Genomic DNA, 21332 nt, shown 5'->3' with positions numbered 1-21332 from the left:
TTCCACAGTTTATACATACAAAACACTAATTCACGTGTGATCTGTACAACAGCTTCTATTAATGTACTATATTTCAGAAGTTCAGAGTAATTTTAAAAGTTAAAGTTTCAGTTGATGTGAAAATAAAGGGGCATAACAAGAGAACACTAGGAAAGGACTGAATAAGAATTGTGGATGCTATATAGTCATCTGAGAGAGAAAATGCAAGGCTTTTCAAACCTTCTGTGTCAAGAAAATTGTGTTATACTTTGAAAACTTAGATTTCCCCATTTTTGGTTGTTGAAGTTTCAAAATTAGAATGGCTGTTGTCAAAAGATGAAACTGTGAGAGAAGAGCAACATTTTAGAGCTCTGTCTTCCACAGTAAGAATGAATATCAATTCAATATCTCACTAATGGGTTTCCCTATAAGTGCATGGTCAGAACAGTGAAAACTGCTTTTTGATGGTCTGGCAATAAAAATGACAAAAATAAAATTGAAGCACAGAAAATAATATTTCTGGAACAAAGTTAAAAGAAAAATAAAAAATAAAAAAAATTAAAAAAAAAAAAAAAGCAAAGTCTAAAAGCTCAATGTTATACAAGCCAATGAATGATGTAATTAAGTAAATTAAGTACAGAGGGAAAGAAATTGGATTAGTGCAAACTTACATTGTAAAGTTACAGAATACACTAATACACTTTCTTTCTCTGACATTGTACTTTCTGAACACAGTCCTTTCTCCTTGAGGAACAGAAAATTTTGAATTTGATGAGAGTAGTCTTTGTTCCTGAAGTCTCTGGTCAATTAAATTAGTTTGTGATTGCCCAGTCTTTTTCGGTACCCTATGAAAGAATGTGTTTTCGCTTTTATTCATATCTCTCTCTGACTTCACTTCCCTTCAAAGTCCAAAGGCATAACTTTCTGATTCCAGGCACTTTAACTAGCATAAAAATAATTATAGTTCTTTCCCCACTTTTATTTGCCCTAGAATATCCTTTATGATGGGAAGTGAGACATTATCCGTGTGGTAAAAAGTGAGTTGAATTTTTTGTGCAAAGTGTTTTTTTTTGCAAATTGTATTCACATGGGTAGATATTTACTCTCACAAATATTCATGGATCGTTTCCCCTTGCCACCTAATTGAATCTGATATTTTTTTCCCTGTACCTTCCCTTCCCTTTTCAAATACTGCAGAAAATGCTATCCCCTGTTAATTTTTTTCACAACAGCTTTTCATAGCCTTTCACCTCTCACTTACTACCTGTTTCTTTTTTTTTCATTCTGCTATTTTTACATCCTTTGCAAAAGTTGTCTCTGTCACCAATTCCTTCTTTGTTCCCAAAACAATCCTGTCCAACAGTAATTCTTCCTCTGCTGTTCAAAAATAGTTTCTGAGCTAGTTCACAAGGTCACTCCTAATTCTGGAGCTTTATAGTACATCTATGACAGTCAGAAATACACATTTGATCAATATGTAGTCTTCTTTCCAGGCTTATTGAAGGTACACACTGTGGTGGTTTTCCTTAATATTGTTTTATTTATCATCTGCTGCAAATCTATCTTCCATGTTACAGACAATTAAGAGCTCTGATACATGACTCATTTATTTCTGGAAATGTTTCTTCAGTGTATACAGATGGTGTTTATAGAGCCAGCGTAAGGGTGACCTGTTCAAGAACAGGAGATCTACAATGTCAAAGACTTGTCATATATATTGTTCTCTTCTGAACAGAAGAAATGTCCTTACTAATCTGGTTTAAGGTGTTTGTATTCATAAGGCTTGAAGACAGAGGCCATTTGCTACTCTTTTGTGTGCTCTAACTCATAACTCATCCTCTATGTGGAGTGTAGAATTCTCTTTTGTCAATACTTCTTACCTCAGCTGTTGTCATGGCAACAAGTCGCATCTTTGATGATATTCAGCTCTAGTACAATATGGACATGAAGCAGTGAAGCAGTATATTGCTGAAATTTTAACTGCCCCTTGCATCTTTTTTGTCAACTTTTGGCAAAAAAAATTGAATATGTTCTCCTCCTGCATCTAGGCAGGCCATGGAAACTGAGGCGTATCTTTCTTTGTGTGTGTAAAACAAACAAAAAATCACACTGATTACTGTAAGAAATGAATATTTCCTATAGAAAAACACTATGGCTAAATATTCATGTTTCACTGCATTCAGTGAATGTGATTCAGTACGTAAGAATTTCTAAGACTTCTCTCTCTTATACATTATTCTGCTTTTTATCCTTGGTGGTAAGCCTCTATTCTTTGCTGTCATGTTTATATATAATGCTGGTATACTTAATGACCAGGTTAATAAAATGAAATAGAGTTAAAAAAATGAGCAAGAGTGCAATACAGCACACTTCCCACATACTTTAGAAATTAAAATGTATTGTTTAGCTCATGGTTCTATGCTTCTTGTGCATGTTTTACTGAGCAGGCTTTTTGACAAGCCACTGTTTATAAACAGGAATAAATTTCAGAGAAATGTTTACCCTTCAGAAAATCATTCCCAGCATACATCATAGAACAGTGATTGTATCACTGCTGAACTTTGGATTGTCGAGGGGTTGTCAGAGGAGTCAGAAAAATATTCTGCTGGTTCAAAGTTCATTGCATTTGATTTTCACTTGTGAAAATGCAGATACTTTACATCATATACTGTCTCAGTCACTACAAATAAAAATTTTGCAAATATAGGTTTTTGAAAATTTTAAAAGCTAATTGAAGGGGATAAAAAGCACGCTTATGAAAACTTCTTGGCTTTTGCTAGTATTCTGTTCATGATATAAGGGACCTTCAAGCTGATCAAATTGTGAGTTTGTGCTATTTAACATTCTACTAAGTTCATAAATTAAAAGTATGAAATCCAGGACAGATTAATGTGGAATATCGAGAAAAAACAGGAACTTCCCAATGTGACTCATTCAATATAGTCCAAGTACAATTACTTCTTTGTGAAGTTGGACAACAAAGATTCTGAAGACATTGGCTGAGTCAACAGCTCAAAAGAGATTCCAGTCTTCTTTTCTCCTCTGCCTCCTCTTCCATTTATGCTTCAAGCTGCAGGTCTCCTTGTCTCCCTTGTGCTGACTTCTCTGACTGTGCAGTAAATCAGCTAAGATATTCACTTTATAGTTAATTACCGTGTAAGCTGGTGAATAATCAACATTTCTCCTGAAACAAATCTAGAAGAAAAAGCATATGAGAATGGTGAAAGGAGAGGAACAGAACCTGCTCTTTCAGTGAGAACAGTCTATTACTCCACCTAATCTGAAATATCTGACGTCAATTCTAATGACACCTGCCGCCACTTAGAACCTGGGAAAAGAAAATAAAAATCTGCCTTGAAGGAGTATATCACTGATTTTGAAAAAAAACAACCCACATTGATTTAGAGATTCTTCCTGGAGAGTTAAATAATAATAAAAAATAACTACCCATAAAAGGGAGGACTAGACAGAGTTTTACTGCCTTTCTGGACTAAATTCTGCAGAGCTTCCTGCTATTAACTATACAGTCTGTACCTAATCGAGCTAAAACCATTTGTGACATTTCATTTTTGAACAGCAGCCAAAGAGGGAGATGTCCAGGATATTATTAAGATGCAGAAAGATTTGGAAGTGACCCTGAGCAAGTTTATTAAAAAAAAAAAGTGCAAGAATCAATGATAAGTCTGGTATGGAGAAATAGATTAGACTGAGAGAAAAAGTTCAGATGAATGGAGGAAGGGAATGACAGAATGCTTTGCCCAGTCATTATTTTAGTAAAATTATGGCAAAAATGCCACAAATTTCAGGTTATTATTTATGCAAGTTGAATTATTTCAGACAGAGAATTCCCCCAAGAATGTGGGGGAAAATTTGTGCCTAATTGACAAGTTAGTGGAAGTAGTTGCTTTACTAAAAATGCTGATCAAATATCTTTTCAAATATCTTTAAGGAATAGAATGCAGATTTGAAACTGGCGTCACTTCACATTTCATGTTTTTTCTAAAATTTTACACTTGGTCCTATATATATATATATTTTTTTTTCTTGCTTGTTGATTATGTTGTTGATTCTTTGTCTAGAATGTTGGTGGTTTACAATGGAACTGTAATTATTTTCCAGTTGTGATTGGGAGTGTATCATTGTCCAATTTGAACAGTTGCAAGTATTTCCTGGAAAGTCAGTAGCAACAAGAATTATCTGTAATGCTACTGTAATGACACATAGCCATTTCCAACCGCAGAGGCAATGCTTGAGAAGATCAGCTCTATCAGGAAGAAAAACTAATCTTTCTATATTTTAATGTCTGTTCTGTTTCCTGTTCTGAAATTTTCTACTGGGATTAAGCTATTTGCCTTTTCATTTTAAGAACAATTTATATTTTCTGGAAGTTTTTTATGTTAAGCAGTTGAATTTCTCCTTGGAGATGTTTTGTGACTGGGAAGTATCAAATCATACCAAAAGAAGCTCTCTGTAAGCTTTAAAAGTTTAAATTTCCATTACAGGTGGTAAGAAAGTCACATATTCCCCATATCCTTTAAAATGAGATAGATAGCAAGAAATAATGTAAATTTTATTGTCACTAAATATATATATATATAATTTTCTAAACTGCTGATGTATATAGTACTTAGAACCACAGTCCTGGTTCTCTGTGTTCTTGATGTAAGAGGTAGATATCGAAAGACTTCATTTGTTAACCACATTCACTTTTTGCCATGTCTCTTTCTGCCAGCTTTCAGTACTCTTATACTTTCACTAAAAGTCATGAAGTGTCTTCTATCTTGCTACTGCTTGGGTCTTCATTACCGATGGGATGAACAAGGCAGAGTTTGTTACAGATGTGTGTCTTGCAGTCAGATTCTTACAAGCATTTTACAGATGATTGAAAGTCTTTATGTTTAGGGCTCTCAGAAAGTGTCCATTTGTGCAGAATTTGTGATGTAAAACAAAAGTCATTTCATGCTATAATTATCCTTGCAAACTCACTCTTTCACAGTAAAAGACTATCTATCCAGATTACTATTCTTTGCCCCATTTGGTTAGGATTTCCAACAGGTTTGAAGGAGACTGAGGCAACCAATGAAGGAATGGGTGAATATAAATGTGGATTAAATATAAGCCTTGCTTCCTTAAGAAAATAGGCTGAAAACAAAAATGAAGCTATTTAGTTATTTGTGAAATGAGAACCATGGTTACCCTTTAGTTACTGCTGTTCACGAAGTATTTTTTCCTGATTAAAATTATTAGATTTGCTGTGTCAATTAGCCTAGAAGCTATGCAGACTGCAAGGTTATTGCCACTATTAAGCAATGGGATTTTGGCCAAGATATTTTAACAGTGACTGATTAGTAATCCTGCCTCTGCAATAAATCTCTCAATTTCTTTAATTAAGTGAAAAGGTAACATCTTCTAATGGAACATATAATATTGCTGCCTACCACTGGATATTCTAACTCTTCTTGAGCTTAAAGATTATGGTAAGATGTGAGGAAAGAACACACTGCCTTTGAGTATAGAATTGCTGAAATCATTCAGTGATTTTTTTGGTATTTACTTTTCAGTCTAATCAATATGAGTGCAGCAGAGCCCTGAACTAGTACAGCTTTACTGAGTATAGAGATGTCTGAGGAACTCAGGGAGAAGCTGGAGATCTCTTCCATCTCTCCCCATCCACTCACATAGGCAGATGCTCATGCTTCTCAGAGTACGACCTCACAGACTAAGTGCTGACATGAGTAACTGTCACGGGTTGTTAACAGAACAGTCTGAAGATCCTCATGGGGCCCAAGTGTTGCTCTTGTTCTCAGATACACTACTTAGGGTTGTGAATTGAGTCCTCTATTTATTATTTGAAATACCTGGTTAGACCTTCTTTTTTTTTTGCTTTTAGCCCCATAATAACCAGAGGGTGTATATGATAAATATTTAGTGTCTTTTCTTACTGAAGTTAGTCTCACATTTTCTCTTTTGAGGCAGTCACACAATCAGAAAATTCTATCTATCTACTCTGGTTAGGTCAAATAAATAATTTGATATTTCCTGGACAGGAAACACAGTACTGAAGTTAAGTTATCAGCCCAGCTTCTAGACAAAAAGTGACCTGGGTTCTGGTCCTTTCTCCAAGAGACATGAGGAAAGCTTCTGATCTCTGCTATGACCACATACTAAGTAATCATGACTTTCATGAACAGGGCCTATCAGACCACAGCATCTGCTTAAGAGCCATCTGTTGAAACTACATTACAAGCAGCTAAACTTCCTGGATAATTCAACACTGGCACAAAGGTCAGTTTCTGCACTGTCCATAGAAAACTGACAAATAAACTGGACTGCCAAATGGACGGAGATGGCACCACCTGTCTTTCTGTGTGTGTTATTAAGCCTTTCTAGAAAGACATAACCAGTCAGAATGGTGTTGAGAACTTGTAAATGCTGTAAATCACAATCAGATGCGTTGTGAAAAATTATGCTGCTTATACTTACTCATGTGATAAAAAGAAATACTATACATAGATATCTGTAAAATCATTCTGAGCCTGGCAGACAAATTAACAGTATTAGCAGAATATTGACAGACATTTTGGTTATGATAGATTTATGAGGTTTTTTTCTATATTCTTTTCTGAATTATGTACTTAAAGTCTACTTCTTTTCTATTGTAATTGTGAGTGTAATTTCTAATTGTATTCCTTAGCAACCAAAACACAGCTAGATACAAATGAGACCAACTATAATTACACCATCCAAAAAGTCTGTGATTCAGAATACTCATTGAAGAGGATTACTGCAACTGTGATTTAATTTTCAATTCCATGAAATGATAGGGATTTTTAGATCATCAGATATGGATATCAGTGAAGTAGATTTTATCAAGGAGACAAAAAGAGTAGTCAAGTATCTGATTTTTCTTACTTTCTTGTCCCACAAAAGTTTTACCTTGTCTAACCTTTCCACAAAATTTAATGTTGTTTTATAGCTTGTATGCTAGGAAAGACTTCACAATCCAGTGCAGTATTCCCTATGGTTTCATTTGCTGTTTCTGTGTTTCCTCTGCAGTACTTGAAGGCTTGCTTTTTGCTGTTTCACATTTTTACTCTGCAGTATCAGGTAGTCCATGCTGGCTTCAGCAATGGCAAATCAGCTTTTTTTTCAGTGAGAAGTGAAATTGCAAAATTGTATATTATTGAAAAATTTGAAACAATGTGATTTTCTCTGCTGGACACCTCGCTTCTGATTCACCCCATGATGCTGTTGGCTTTCAGGCCTGCAAGTGCACACTGGTGGCTCATGTTAAGTTTAACATCTACCAGGACACCATTGTGGCGAGGCTGCTCAGAAATAATTCTTCTCCCAGTCTGTATACATATGTGGAATTAGCCTGGCTGAAGTACAATACTTTGCACTTTGCCTTGAACTTCATTCACATGGGCATCATGAGATTAATGGATAATATTGTATAATGATATTAATAACAGAGGGAGTTACTGCCGCAGTTGTAAATCTGGATGAAAAGGAATACGCTGAAGAATTTTGTCAAGAGTGCATTTTTCTAAAGAAAATTGAACCATCTTGTGGTACTACGTTACTGTGAACAATATTTTTGACAAGTGTGTGTCAAAATGAATTTTTACCTTTTTATTTCATTTTAGTAGTGTCAAAATATTTTGTATCAAATCATTTATTTTTCACTCTTTTTGCCTTGCCTACTGAGACTACTTATGAGTAAACTGTGTAAAAGTACATTGGATGCATATAGCCTGGGGCACACCTATTGCAAAACTTATCTGAGATTTGACTTCTTGGAAATTTATCTTAGTTTAATACCATAGAATTGCAACAGCTTCCATCTAACTTGGCGCAGAGAAAGAGATTTCCCTCCTGAATACTGTGATTCTTTTAGCTGAACATTCCCTGCTATATTCCTCTTGGCCAAGATCCTTAACAGTTCAGTGGTCCTTCTAACCTTGAGAAATGATTTGGTGAAAGATATTTCTTACTGACTGGTTCACCACTTATTTCGTTCAAGGACTTCTACTATTCTGATTGAAGAGTTCTTACATTAGTTTTGTTTCCTACTTGTTATTGCTAACAGCCACTTTGATTTAATTCTAACCAGCCAACCAAACTAAGTCAAATGGATCAAGTGAGATACATTAGCCCTTACTCAGTAAACAAGGATAAAAGCCTATTTCCAAAATTACAACTTTATATCATATTGAAGAGGGTTATAAGAACATATTTTCATATCTCAAATTTATTTGTGAAACTGCATTTCAGCAGACTAGGTAAAATGAGAATTTCACACGCAGAGAAACATTTTATCTAAGATTTTCACTCCTTCATTTATGCCATCTTTGTTTAGATTTCATCATCTTCCCCCTCCATTTGTTTCACAGAATCACAGAGTCACAGAATGACTTGGGTTGGAAGGGACCTCAAGGATCATGAAGTTCCAACCCCCCTGCCTGGCAGGGCCACCAAACTTCCACAAACTTCATTTCTAACAAAGTCCTTCAAGATTAGGTCAGAAAAAGGAACTGTATAATGGATAAAGGTAGAAGTAAAGAGGATAGTTTGTTCTGTCAGGAGCAAAAGACCACAGTATAATTCAAATCACCTAGCAGTGTCCCATCTCTACAGTTATTGTAGTCATTAGCTAGGAGTGCAGAAAAATAAAGAAAATGGAAAAATGACTTTTAAAGCAATCAGTTCTTTCTATAGTTCACTGACCTGGTATGTTGGAGGGATGCATGGGAAAGTTACTGTGAAGCTGGAAAGAGGAAACTACCTGAAAAGTTACTAAGTAAACAGTTGAATAAAGTGTGGATGGCAATAGGCATATAAAGACAGTGCCAAGATATGGAAAGTAGAGAGAAATTTTTCTTGAAGGTATAGATTTGAACAGGTAATATTTAATATTTTTTCTGCATTATGTTGATATGAAAACAGGGGGAAGAAGCTACAAAACCATCATGTGCTGTATCCAGGCATCCATTTTTTTGGCCCCTTCACCAGCTCCATATGTTTTCTGTTCCAAGTAAGGTGCTTGTAAATTTCATTGTGTGATATAGTAGGGAATAAACTCCCCAGTATTAATAGCTCTGAGAAATAGTTTTGAGTTTTATTGAACAAATTTGTTGTTGTTGATGTTTTTGGAGATGTATCAAACACACAATTTGCTCATAAACTGAATTAACTCTCTATCTCTATTATCAGTCAACGTTCTTTGTAGCTAATCTCCATCATTTCTGTTCCTATCATCCACTGGAGAATGTGTGATGAATTTAGACTTTGAAGGAGTGGTCTTGGTAAAAGTAATGCTTTTAAAGGTTAAAAATGCATTCAGTGATTTATTTGTTTTAGCATAATGTGTTTCATTGCTTGGATTTCTTTCATTTTTTGTCTCTTTCTCCTGTGGTAAACCCAGTGCCAAGGAAATCATAGAATTATAGAATCATAGAATTATCCAGGTTGGAAAAGATCTCGAAGATCATCAAGTCCAACCGCAGCCTAACCATAGTACCCTAACTCTAAAAACCCTCTGCTAAATCATATCCCTGAGCACCACATCCAAACGACTGTTAAACACATCCAGGGAGGGCTTTTCAACCACCTCCCTGGGGAGCCTATTCCAGAACTTAACTACCTTTTCTGTAAAGAAGTTCTTCCTAATATCCAACCTAAACTTGCCCTGGCGCAACTTGAGGCCATTTCCCCTCGTCCTGTCACTTGTCACCAGTGCCCCACTCTCACTATAAGCACCTTCAGGTACTGGAAAAGGGCGATAAGGTCTCCCCTCAGCCTTCTTTTCCCCAGACTAAACAGACCCAGCTTCCTTAGCTTATCCTCGTAGGGTTGATTCTCCAAGCCCTTCATGAGCCTCGTTGCCCTTCTCTGGACCTGCTCCAGTACCTCCATGTCTTTCCTGTACTGAGGTGCCCAAAACTGAACGCAGTACTCGAGGTGAGGCCTCACCAATGCCAAGTACAGGGGCAGGATGACTTCCCTAGTCCTGCTCACCACACCATTCCTGATACAAGCCAGGATGCCATTGGCCCTCTTGGCCACCTGGGCACACTGCTGGCTCATATTCAGCCGACTATCCATCAGCATAAATATATATATATAAAGCCTAAATATGTAAAAAAATAAGTTTACAGCTAGAAAAACATACAAATTCCTCCTGCTTCACTTCAAAATGAAAGATGAATTAAATAACATGATACTTTTCTGAACAGACAAGCATACCCTGGCTCTTGGATGTAATCATTTTGATTTTGCAGGAAGAGACATAAATTCTTTCTTTTTTTTTAATGACCAAATATAGTAACTAAGAAATCTGCTGCTGAGATGCCTTGCCTCTCATAAAATTTCTCCTCTATTCCTTTCACAAATTAATGTAATTTAAGGTAAGCAAAACAGAACTTAATAACTACTCTGATGATTGACACCTCCCTTATTTTCTTTTCTTTCAAAGGCTATTAGTGAACTGCAAAAACAGGATTCTTAGCAGACCATTACATGTTTTGTGTGCTGCAATTCAAGGAGGAAATATTTTCACATTTTTATATTTTTTAATTAGAGTGTAAAAGTCAATATAAGGGATTGTGTTTTTAGTGCTAGTTGCTGTGATCCGTCATGTATTTGTCATTAATTTCTTTTTACAATAAATAATCACAGAAGAATTCATGTAGTATATTCAAAATAATATGGTAGATAACAGATTTTTACATTTTGTGCTCATTGTCTGATAAGAACTGATAGGTAGTAATAATTTTCATATTACTACAGCTGTAACTGACTTGACATCTCTACTATATGATTTCTAGTTAGATAGCCTACCACAAAACACTGTGTCTTTTCCTTCATTCTTTCATTTCATTATACTTATCTATTAATTTCACTAAAATTTACCAGGAATAAATTTGGCTTCTTCTTTAAAGTCTGAAGTGACAGACAGAAAACTGTACAGTTATATTTATTCATGCAAAAATCAATAATTAATCATAAGCACCCCATTAATTTCTTAGTGCCTTGTTATGATAGATCGTACTGGGATATTTAGATTGAATATAAAAAAGAAAAACTACAGTAAAGTTAGTGAAGCACTGGAAGAGGTTGCCCAGAGATGTGGTGGATGCCTTGTCTGTGGAGACATTCAAAGTCAGTGTTTACAGATCTCTGATCAACTTGGTCTTGCTGCAAATGTCCTTATTCTTTGGAGGATTCTTGGATTAGGTGATCTCACAGGGTTTCTTTCAACTCAAATGATTCTATGATTCTGAATATATGAACACCTGTACATGAAGTAGGACTGAAAGTTGTCTCATTCTTGATAGGTGAATGAGACTTAATTTGGTAATGATATTTACAACGTTTTTCATCGGTAGAAAAGACAGAACTGAAGGAGTTCAAGTTCATCATACTCACTATATAGATTAATTCTGGAAGATAAGGAAAGCTTCTCTGATATCATTGCCAATAAGTACTGCAGGAGAATAAGGAAAGCAAAATGAGCAGTCTTTCTATGAACAAGAAGATCTTTTGCGACTAGAAAAGTTATACTGGACATTCAAAGTAGTCCTCTGCAGTAAAGAAAGTTTTTCAAAGACCAAAAACCTAAGAATAAGCTCTATGTTTCATAACTTACTTATCTCCTACAATTCAATGCATTTAAATTTAGATATCACTGAGGTAGTGATCTCAAGCTTTGGGAGCTCTGAACCCAGGGGAAAATCAGACAAATTTAGCATAATGACTCATTTGTGTTTTATTTTTTCAGACATTTATATATCTGTATTTGAAGACAGATGAGATAGCCTAAAGCTGAAGCTTCAGCATTCCTGTTTTAGCTATTGCAAGACATGCGAATCTAAATATTAGGGGGAGATAAAGATTAGTTGAAAATCTCAGCGTTTTATGACCTTTTTAAGAAAAGAAAAAAGAAAAGAAGAAAACAACAAAAAACAAACTAGTGAGAATAACACTGCATAATTTTCTAATCTGTTTCACAGATTTTCTATTAATAGGCATCTCAGTGTACAGTAAAAACAATTGTTTCATATAGCAACATCTGGTGGATCTGAACATGTCTGTATTTCGTTATGCGCCTATAAAAATAGAAAGAAGGAAAAGTGTCTTTAAATCCAAATGTAGACCTCTGTTGTGACAGAGTAGCATTTCTAGCAGTAAAGTTTTTGAGAATATTTTTAAAGAGCTGAAGGATGGAAATTCAGGAATTCTCTAGTGTCGGAGAGTATGCCATCTCTCCTTGGTGGAACTGAAACTGCATGAAAAGCACAGTAAAGAGGAAGGATGAAGCATAAAAACTTTTTGTTTTCACCTGTGGATACAATAATTGGCATTTATTTTTCTGGAGCTACAAAAACTGTCAGAGATTTAGTGCTTATTTCATTGGGCTGTGGTACCGAGAAGACAGTGCTCTGAACTGTTCTTTCTTTACTAGGAGAGTGGTGAGGTCCTGGAACAGGCTGCCCAGGGAGGTTGTGGATGCCCCGTCCTTGGAGGTGTTCAAGGCCAGGTTGGATGGGGCCCTGGGCAACCTGATCTAGTAATAGTGGAAATTTGGTGGCCCTGCCAGGCAGGGGGGTTTGAACTTCATGATCCTTGACGTCCCTTCCAACCCAGGTCATTCTGTGATTCTGTGTACAGTGTGTTAAAGTGTTCCTTATGACAGCAGTGTTGTAATAATGCATCAATCTAAGGAGAAAAGTTTACTATAGGAACTGAAAAAGTAATGAACAAAAAATAAGTCTGGAATGATTTTTTTTTTTTTTTTTTTTCATAGAGTTCCAATGAGTGAGTTGTTTTATACACACACACAGACACAGATATATATATATATCATATATACATATATCATATAAAGGATTTCTTTTATTAAACAGGTATACATTTTTTGTCATTAGAGGTATTAATGAACGAGTCTTAGTGCTTGAGGTCTTTGCATTGCTTATTTTCTGTTTTCAGCTTCTATTTTAGATGAATCAGTGATTCTTTCTAACTTTATTATGTTTATCAGAACAGGAAGTAGATTAGTCAATTTAGCATGGTGAGTCATGCTTTTGGGACTCCTGAGACATTTATGCTTCAAGATGGACAAATAGCCAAGAGCTTGAATTAAAAAAAAAAACAAATTCACCCTTACCGAATGTAGGAAATTCATATTAACTCTTTATCACCATTTTCTTTTCAACAAATTAGAATAGAAGCTCTGTCAAGTATCACTTCATAATTGTTTTACAGAGTATGATTAATAATAAGAGATATTTGATTAAATATCTGTTATGATAGGACATGGGGAAACAGTTTCAAACTAAAAGAGGGAAGATTTAGATTGGATATATGAAAAAAGGGTTTTATTTTTTCTTCTTTACTGTATGATAACATTAATGAAGCTCCAGAACAAGTTGCCTGGAGAGGTGGTGGATGATTTTGTTCAAGGGGAGTTGGACAAGATAAAGGTCTTTTCTAACTCAAATGATTCTATGATTCCAAGAAATGCCAAAGATTGTGATGAACTCTAAGGACATATTCACAAAGAAGTATCAAAGTGAGTGCTTTACTTACTCATGTTCTAAGTGAGCACATGCAAAATGCTACATACGTAAACAAAACCTCTTTTCCTTCAGCGCAATTGATTAGTCATTATGAACCATCAAAGGAAAAAATAACTGGTAGTTACTTCATAGTAAATTCTGATTTTAAAAGGTTGGAATTTAGTAATACCAGTAACAACTTTACTGATATCAATAACTTTTTTCCCCCACAAAATCATACTTGAAATGTATTTTTGTTTTAAAAAAGAAGAAAGATTTAGTACTTCATTTTCTTTAGGGATGAAATATTGAAAAGTAATGATAAAAATACACTGTCAAATGAATCTAACAAACGTTTAGTGGTATGTGTATCTGGCAAATAAACATGCAGAGTATTGAAGCAAATTTTGAGAAGGGCTTGGTCCTTCTCACTGATGTGTAATATGACTATATAGCATAAAATGCTATATAAAAGCTTCAAAACTTTCCAAAACCTGGGCAGTGTTTGTGTATTGTAATATTTTTCATATTATTTATAACAAGTGAAAACATCTAGTAGGTATTTCAGGGGTTGTTCTCAAAGGGGCAGTCATCAGTATCTGAGGATGCTTAGCCCTAGAAGGAAGAATGGAATTGTTGCAGCTTGCTTACATTTAGGCTTTCAGATCTAATTCAAATCTAATTTCAGGTGCAGCAGACAATCTGCTGCTTCTCTGCCTGAGATTCATGTGAGCAGAACCTAATCAGGTGGCAGTCCAGTTTTGGAGTAGTATCCTTTCTTTCATTTTAATTCACACAACCACTCTGTCTGGTATTAGGCTGAAGTTAGAGGTCTAGAATCAAATTTTTGAGAACTAGATACTGTTTATGAATAGATGCAAGCTGTGTTACTAACCGTTTGGGACTTCAAGACCTAGCCAAGATGACTGCGTAGCTCTAGGCAATTCCAAGGAGTAAGAGTAAATGAGAAAAGGAAAATTGATGCCTGAAGTCTGTAATAGTTTCAGAGACTTATATAACTGTGTTCAATCCAAGTATAAGATCCCACTGTCGTATTCTACATAAGCCTGAAAAAGCTGAAAAAAACATCAAGACAGAACTGCAATCCCCATTCTTGTTTCTTTATCTATCTATCTATTTATTTATTTATTTTGAGGTCTGGCAACTGCAGTGCTACTGCAAATTAAACATGATCTTTAATCAATTGAAACTTAGGCTGCAGATCAGTCTTTGTTTTACTTATGCATGGTTAAATAATAACATCCTACAAGAGAAAGGAGAAATTAGTTCAAATGAAATTGTTATTGAGCTAACTTTATGTAAATACTCTCACAAATGGCTTATCAAATATAAACTGGACTCCATGGGAAACTATGAATGGCTCTAGGATCAGTATGAGATTTCTATCCGTTTTTTTCTGGGATCTGAAAGTATATGGTAGACATATCTAAGAAACAAAAGTAAAGTATATATCTAAGTTTAAACCCAGATGAAATTCAGATTAGTAAGCCCAGAACATCTGAGCATTCAAATACTAGATGTTCATCCCAGGAGTAGATTCTGAGCCCAAATTTTGTTCTGGCCATTTAGATTACAGATCTTGTCTGACACACACACAAGGAAGGAGCCTGAGAGCATCCCTGTGCATTACTTTCTGACATGCTATACATGGGTCCCAGTCCCTGTGGTCTGTTTATCCATGTGCATTCTAGAGGAAGGCTCTGTTAGGGCTCTGAAACCCAGTCTAAGGACAAGACATAAAGCAGTTAGGATTTGTATCTCTAATCTTGGAGGGAATTCCTTTCTGGAAAACACAGTCTGAGAGGGTACTGTGAAGTTAATACAAATAAAAGTGCTTTCATTTCCTTCTCATCTGTTCTCACAGGTCAAATGAGGAGTCTGCACATGCATTCCTTCATTAGAGATTGCAGAATTTTTTCAGCTTGAAAATGACATGGACCTTCAGCTGGCTGGAGAAGCATAAGTATAGGTATTTATTCTACTGCATATAATAGAATAAATTTGAAAGTTGCAAACTACTTAAATAACATCCTATATATTTTATAATTCAACAACAAATTGCTTGAATAATTGTTGGTTTTGTGCTCAGCATTTCGTTCACTATAGTTTTCACAGGTATATGGTAGATGTGCTTAAAATTTTGAGTACTGAATTATGATATTTGGTATCAGACAAGCTCTTTCTCTATTGTCTTTAGTAATAGTAACTAAGTTAAATGATCATGATGAAGAAAGTAGTTCATAAATATTGCAATAGCAAATGTGACTGAGGAAATGGTATGCAGTTTCAAAGCTATTACATTCATTGATTGTAATGACAGTAGAGCTGCTGGAGGTTATATTTTTAAAATTAGACTGGAATTCAGAAATAGAATACTAACTCCCTGGTTTGCGTCAGATTCTGTTATTTATTTCAGCTACAAAAGATATTGGAAAAAGTAGACATTAGTTCATGTGAGGCTTAAATCCATGATTTTTAAGAGCAGTCTATCTAGAAATAGTTCACATTAATTGAGTTTATTGAATTTATAATGCTCCAGATAATACATCCTGAGGAACCGGGTGAAGCATTTATAGAACTGTGACGTAAAAAGGTGTGTGTAGTGGTTTCTATTTATACTTTTGAGCAGTTCTGCTCCTCCCATTGTACCAGCAATCCATGCCAAAGTGTCAAACTGCATCATGAACTAATTTCCAAAGACCTCCTTTTCTTGAGGCAGACCTTCTTGCTCCAGTGACAGGGTGGAAAAAAGACAGATTTACCTTACTTATACTGTTACTATGGATATCTTCCCAGAGATCAACAACCTCTGTTCATTAGAATCACTATGCACTGTTATCATTTGGTATTTCATAGCATCCTTGGATTTTCCTGGAAGTACCAAAAGCATGATGATCTAATGGATCACTTATGTAAGCACTGTGTCATTTTCCTTTGTGTTTATTTATTTTTGCTTCCTCTTTCAGTATCCATTTATCTATGTACATATTTATATGTATGAAGTTTATCTCAAGGTTTTATTTAGCTTTATCTAGCTTTGTCATCTAGTGTTTGTAATGTACATCTTGTGTTCTTTTGTATTTGTCTTTAATTTCTAGTGGTAAGGCAACTTAGTAGGCAAGAAAATGGTACATGTTTTGAATTCTGTAAACCTAAGTTAGAATAATAAAAAGTGCATAATAGTTGGAAAAATACATTCCTACTAGAATAGTACTTCTGTAAGACATTCTTAGCAAGATCCTAGCACTTCCACTATTTTCTGTTCCCTTTTACAGTGCTTCTCAAAGCTAACTGTAGTTAACTTCAGTAATTATAATAGTAATAGTAAGCTACAACAGACATTATGAGAATGCCAGCCCCTTAGGAAGGTATACTGTAGTTCCTATTATTGAGCAGTTCTGGGCTCCACAGTATCTCAGTGACACAAACACACAGGAGAGAGTGTCCAGTGAAGGGAGATGAAGATGAAAAAGGGCTTGGAGCACCTTTCCTCTGAGAAAAAGCTAGGAGAGCTGGGGCTGTTCAGCCTGGAGAAGAATCAGCTCAAGAGGGATTTTATTGGTCTATGTAAATACCTGAAGGGAGGGTGCAAAGAGAATGGAGCCAGGTTCTTTTTGCTGTTACCCACTTAAAAGGCAAGGGACAATGTCCACAAAATGGAGTACATGAGTGTAACTCTGAATGTCAGGAAGCACTTCTGTGCTGCACAGGTGATGGAGCATTAGTATAGGCTGACCAGAGGCTGTGGAGTGTCTGTCTTGGAGGTCTTCAGAAGCTGCCTGAGCACCCTGCTCTGTGTGTCCTTGCTTGAGCTGTGGTAAGACCATATGTACACAGATGCCCTTGCCAAACTCAGCCAATCTGTGGTTCTATGTCCCCTGAATTGTCGCGTAAAAAGGTGTGTTAATTTTATATCACTATTCATGTTTCAAAATGCAAGAACTAAACACAGAGGTTATTGAAGGAATATATGCACAATGATCTCAGATGTTCTGATTCTGCACATAGGCCTTATGAGGAACAGCTGAGGGAGTTGAGGTTGTTCAGTCTGGAGAAGTATAGAATGCTCAGGGGAGACATCATTGCTCTCTATAACTACCTGAAAGGAGGTTGGAGTGGGCTGAGGGTCAGCCTCTTCTGTAACTAGTGATAGGACTAGAGGGAATGTCTTCAAGTTGCTCAAGGGGGGATTCACGTTGGACGTTCAGAAATACTATTCCTCCGGGAGAGTGGTCAAGTGCTGGAATGGGCTGCCCAAGGAGGTGGGAGAGCCACCAATCCTGGAGGTGTTAAGGAACATTGCGCTGAGGGACATGGTTTAGTAAGAACTATTGGTGATAGATGGACACTTGGGCTGGATGATCCTGTAGGTCTTTTCCAACCTTGGTGATTCTGTGATTCATTTTTCTAGTTTTAGTGGTTTATAGTTATAAAAACTTTGCTTTAATAGAGTAAAAGTCTCAGAAATTCAGAGTTCGACCCATACTCTGACTATATCAATAGAATTTAGCCTGGCATTTTCCTTCCTTTGGCACTGTGAATATTGCAGTATTTTCACACCACTTCCCTTCAACAAGCTGTTCATAGTGGGCACATATTTATTTAATGAAATCTTACATCTGTAGCTGAGAAGCATTCTGAATAACAATGAGTCTTTTATACTGAATATGATTTAATTTAGAAAATGTTGCTGTTTCAAGATGGCACATTCATTATACTATACAATTGGTCAATGTCCTTATGCTTTAGAAAATACTATTTTTTGAAGTTACATCACTTGATTATCTAATAATCTGTCATATACTCTGTTTTGCATTGCAACAGTGCATTGCTAACACATTAGGAACTAAAAAACTAAGCCAGTATTCTGGCATTAGCTCCAATGAATAGGTGAGATTTCTGTTTGGTACCCTCCTGAGTAGCAAAAGTAACAGAACTTTTGGATGAATATACAAGATTCTTTCCTTAGATAAGTTTGCCTTTTCTGTAAGTTGAAAGTCGTCTTTCATGTTAACTGAAATCTTTTACTGTGTAAGATGGGGAAATGCCGTGATGTCAGTGAACAGAGAGCTAGAATCAAAATACTAGAAATAGGTAGTAATAATTTGAAAATCACTGCAGTCCAAGCATCCTTGCTTTTTTACAAAACAGTGGGATAGATCTTGCCTTATGGAAACAGAGCAGAAGAACGACGTAGCTTGACTTGGTAGCATCTGTAGGTTATTATTCTGCATACTTTTAAATAACAAAACTTCTGCCTGTATGTTGCAGTAAGGGAAAATGCTCTAACAGATCCCATTGCTCTCTAAATTGGAGAGGTATGGATTTGGGTGTTGGACTATTCCCTGGGTGAGGAATTAGTTGGAAGACTGCAGCTAGAGGACTATGATCAATGGCTATATGTCCAGGTAGAGCCCAGTGACAAGAGTGTCCCCCCAGGGATTCGCCTTGGGTCTGATACTCTTTAACATCTTTATCAATGGCATAGGTGATGATATTGAGTACAACCTCAGCAAATCTGCTGATGACACAGATCCAAGTGGTGCAGCTGACATAGTAGAAGGAAGGGATATTATCCAGAGGGACCTTGATAAACTCAAAAGGTGGGCCCTTGTGAGTCTAATGAGGTTCAACAAAGCAAAAGTGCCAGGTTTTGCACTTTGGTCAAGTTCATCCCAGATATGTGTGCAGACTGGGAGTAGAGTTTCATTTTCTTACACATTTGGATTCCCAATTGAAAAACAAAACAAAATAACTATAAACAAACAAAAAAGAAAGCCACTGGAATCAAGTATGAATTGACTTCAAGAAAATGTGTGGCATTACAAAAAACACATTACAATTAAAAGATGATATGTAAGATTAATTCTGGAAGTGAAATTACCTGTCTGTGCATTCTTCCAATTAACTATATTGGTATTTAACTATGTCAGTAGTAGTTATGCTACAGGAACTAAAGCACTTCAGCTTGGAAAGAGACGACTGAGAGGCCATGTGATAAAAGACTCTGAAATAAAAAATGTTATGAAGAAATGTTTACAGAGAACATTTAATAATTGTTATGAAGGAAGAGGTAACTGAGAGCAAGGACAGTTCCAGACAGGTAATTTTAAGTTAGCAACAGAAATTATTTTTCCAAAATTTATACTGAGGAACTTACTTGGAAAGTTGTGGTGGCCAAAAGAATAAATAGGAATAGTAGAGGGATTAAGCAAGTTAATGAACTAAGGCAATAGAGATACAGGCACAGCCTTTTTAGTATTGGAACACGGAATTGCAAGGAGGTGCAAAATATTTCTGTATTTTTCTTACTTTTTACAAAAGTATTTGCTACTGGCTTATTTCACATACAGGACTTTGGAGTGTCTGAATCTTTCATGACAGTTTTGGAACTATCAGGGAAGTGACTGTTGTCTGTACAAACTTAAGCAGTTTTCACAGAAACATAGATTTCTGCATTAAAACGCTTAAGCTCAGAAGAGAGGTGGAGGGTGCAAAAGTCATGTATGTGTAATGCTAGCAGTATTGAAAGGAAACTTTGTTTTTCACCTGCTCTTGTAGAAGGAGCAATTAGTAAATCAGGCCTCCCTTTTGATCTCCTCTGACAACTACTAGATAACAGTAATCTTGAAGAGGGCTTCTTTGCTATTAGAAGAGGGCTTCTGCTTTGGGTGTCTGAACTCAGCTAGCAAGCCCAGTGTGTTTGTTATAGCAGCAACAGCAATCAGTCTTTATTTTCATCATGTACAACAGTCTTCATTGTCTTAATTCTGATAATTTGTCTTCTATGCAAAGTCAGGAATGTAAATCTAAGTAGCATTCACTGCATAGTACTAATCATAGAATCATTGTTCTACCTAGTTCAGACCTTTTGATCTCTGAACAGTTTCTTGGGGAGAATGTAACTGAGGCATTAGATAACCCTCAGAGATAGATAAAGTGAAAACTCTGCTTAGCATTAGTCTATCTGTAAAAGAAGAATAATTTTCTTTTCATTATTCAAACCCTCACCAGGTGTTTTGAGAATAGACTGGAATAAAATAATAATTTTTAATTGTGAATATTGCAATAATAAAATGATGTAGTAGAAAATAATTCTTTAAATATATTTCTGGAAAAAGTAATTTGTATCATGTTAAAAAAATCAATTCTGATAGAAGCACACAAAAACTAATGCAATTGAAGTTTTTTAAAGAAACAAAGTTTATTCTGAAAAAAAAAGAAAGCCAATTATCTGCAAGATGTATATGAGTGATATGATTTATTTAACATCTCTAGTTACATTAGTGATTTAAGTTTCGCATAATGAACATTTTTCTTACAGTGAAAACAACCAGGCACATAAATTGGACTTCCTTGAATTGTTGTGGAATTTCAGCAACAGTTGCATTTTAAAACCATGTAACAAATGTTTGAAATGGTGTTTTTATACCTGATACTGATTTTAGTGACGTGGACTGTATAATCTTTCCCATTCCCTTTAAATTCTCTTATAAGAAGTTTCTATTGTTTTTATGATTTTCTGAGAGTATGTGACATTTACTTACCTTTGGAATTACACAGAGCCAGATCAACAAATAATGACTTTGCTAAAGGTTAGATGAAAAAACCAAGATCTCTTTCTCACAAATGGAGAGCCTGATAATCCTTTTTAATTGCTTCCATGTGCTGCAGACATGTAACCACCATAGTGCTCTTGAGGGTTGCACAGAAAAGTTGCCAAAGAACTATGCAGACATTGGCAGTATGGGCATACAAGCAATTGCAGCATGG

Source organism: Excalfactoria chinensis, chromosome 4 (assembly GCF_039878825.1).
Source record: "Excalfactoria chinensis isolate bCotChi1 chromosome 4, bCotChi1.hap2, whole genome shotgun sequence".
Classification (NCBI taxonomy): Eukaryota; Metazoa; Chordata; class Aves; order Galliformes; family Phasianidae; genus Excalfactoria; species Excalfactoria chinensis.
This window is presented reverse-complemented; position numbering follows the sequence as displayed.